Genomic DNA, 2,310 nt, shown 5'->3' with positions numbered 1-2,310 from the left:
TGGTACAACCGTTTTTTTAGAGACACAACCTTTTCAATACACTTCTATTTTAATTTTTCATAACAACGGCTGTTTTTTTGTTTCAACTTTGACTCTATGCTATTAAAGTAAACCAAGTATATTAAAATAAACCAACTATATTCATATATGCCTCAGTAATTGGTATAGCCAATTTTTATCGAGAGAGACAACATTTCAAAACACTTCTATCTTCATTTTTCATACCAATGAATATATTTTTTTGTTTCGGCTTTCACTCTATGCTGTTAAAATAAATCAACTACTTTAAGATAAACCAACTATATTATATCTTTTTTCCTTAGGTTTCTTATCTTTCCCCCTCTTTTTTTCCCAAGAAATATATGCATGCCCAAGTTTTTCATCATGATAACTGTGTTTTCAAACTTGCTAAAAATACAACCAAGCCAACTTTGCTTTCTCATCATACTGCATGTTTTCAAACTTGCTAAAAAATATAGCCAAGCCAGCTTTACTCTCTCATCATCCCAAGAAATATATGCATGCACAAATTTTTCATCATGATAACCATCATTTCAAACTTGCTAAAAATACAACCATGCCAACTTTACTACCTCATCATAGTGGCCATTTTTTCAGATTGGACATATTCATATTCTGCAAATTTTTCCTTTTCCCAGACTATGGTTTAGTTCAAGGTTCTTGCCGCATGAAACTATTTTCATCGACAACATGTTTTCATCAGGTCTCTGCGCCATTTGGCGCAACTGGTCAACTAGTAGATAGAGAGACAAAGTGAGTGTGGTCCGACATTCATTGAACATATATATATATGCTCTGGAGAGATATTGTCCGATTGAGCTTTTGGCAAGGGTGAGGGCTGTAAGATAGAGCTTGAGAGATGATCCAGTCACAGACGTGTAGATATATTTTGTGCGTGGGAGGAAGCAAGGTCAATCGATCACATAGGGTCGTCGTGCGATCGAAAGAGTGAGACGGGTTGGAGAGAGTGACCTAGATAGACAATGTGTGTGAGAGTATACAATGTGAATAGGTCGAATTGGGCTCAAACATGGTGATATATCATTTTTGTCCGAGAAAGTGCGAGGTCAATCGAGACATACAGAGAGAGAGAGAGATTGAGCGAGCGTGGCCCGCCATGAGGTCGAAAGAGTGGGGGCGGCTTGGATGGACTGACCTAGATAGACAATCTGCGTGAGAGAGTATAGAGTGTGTCGATCGAGGCCCGAACAGGGAGATATATCATTTGTGTGTGAGATAAAACAAGGTTAAACGAGAATCAGAAAAGAGAGCGAGATTGAGCGAGTGTGGCCCGCCGTGCGGAAGAAAGAGTGAGATAGTCTCGAGGGAGTGACCTAGATAGACAACGTGCGTGCGTGCACACGAGAGGTTGGGGGGCTAGATAGGCATGCATGTATTTAGCGCGAGAGGGTGAGAGGGAGAGGGAGAGAGAGAGATCTTGGCATGGGGTGCAATGGCGGGTGTGTGAGGTAAATACATTTGGTAACAGAGTGGAAAAAGGGGGTTGTGTAGTTGAGAGAGTTAGAGATCGAAGCATGGAGAGAAAGAATGAATGTGTGTTGGAAACTGATAGCTTCCTAAGGTGGTTAGGAGAGGAAAATTGACCGATAGAGGAAGTATGAAGCGTGTGTGCGGGGGGGGGGGGGGGGCTAAAAACAACATTTGAATGTAGATAGTATGAGACTTAATATCGATGTTTCAATTCGGTTTACATTGTAAGATTTGAACTGAGGACCATGCATATGGGTAATTATTTCAAATTCGTGCCATACTAGGTTTGGAAAAGTTGACATTGAATCGATTTGTTGTGCTATTTTGTAGGTCATATGTTTGAATCCATCCAAAAGTTTTCTCACTACCATGGTGTTCATCATATACATATGAATTTGTATTAAAAAGTAGCGTGGATACAGTGAAATGCGAAATCCATGTTAGAACTGGAGATCGCTATGTGATACACACTCTAATTCAAATAACTAATTATGTGATACACACTCTAATCCATGTTAGCGTGGATACCATGGATAACATTTCGTTTTTTTTCAAATAACTCCTCATTAATTAATTTATAGTATCTCGTTTCGAATGACTAATTATTTGCAAGGAAAACACGGGCATGGTAATACATACAGGTTCATTTGCAAATGAAAGAAGATTCGTTTGCATTCTCAAATCTCCTCTCAAATGTAGGCACACCATGCAGACCAGGGTTGTGCCGTGGTGGCCGCGTGTGTCGTACGGTGGCTTAGCACCCAGCCACCCACCCGGACGATGCTTCGTACCTTTGTG

This window comes from Triticum urartu, chromosome 2A (genome assembly GCF_056163025.1).
Source record: "Triticum urartu cultivar PI428250 chromosome 2A, HENAU_Tu73, whole genome shotgun sequence".
Lineage (NCBI taxonomy): Eukaryota > Viridiplantae > Streptophyta > Magnoliopsida > Poales > Poaceae > Triticum > Triticum urartu.
This window is presented reverse-complemented; position numbering follows the sequence as displayed.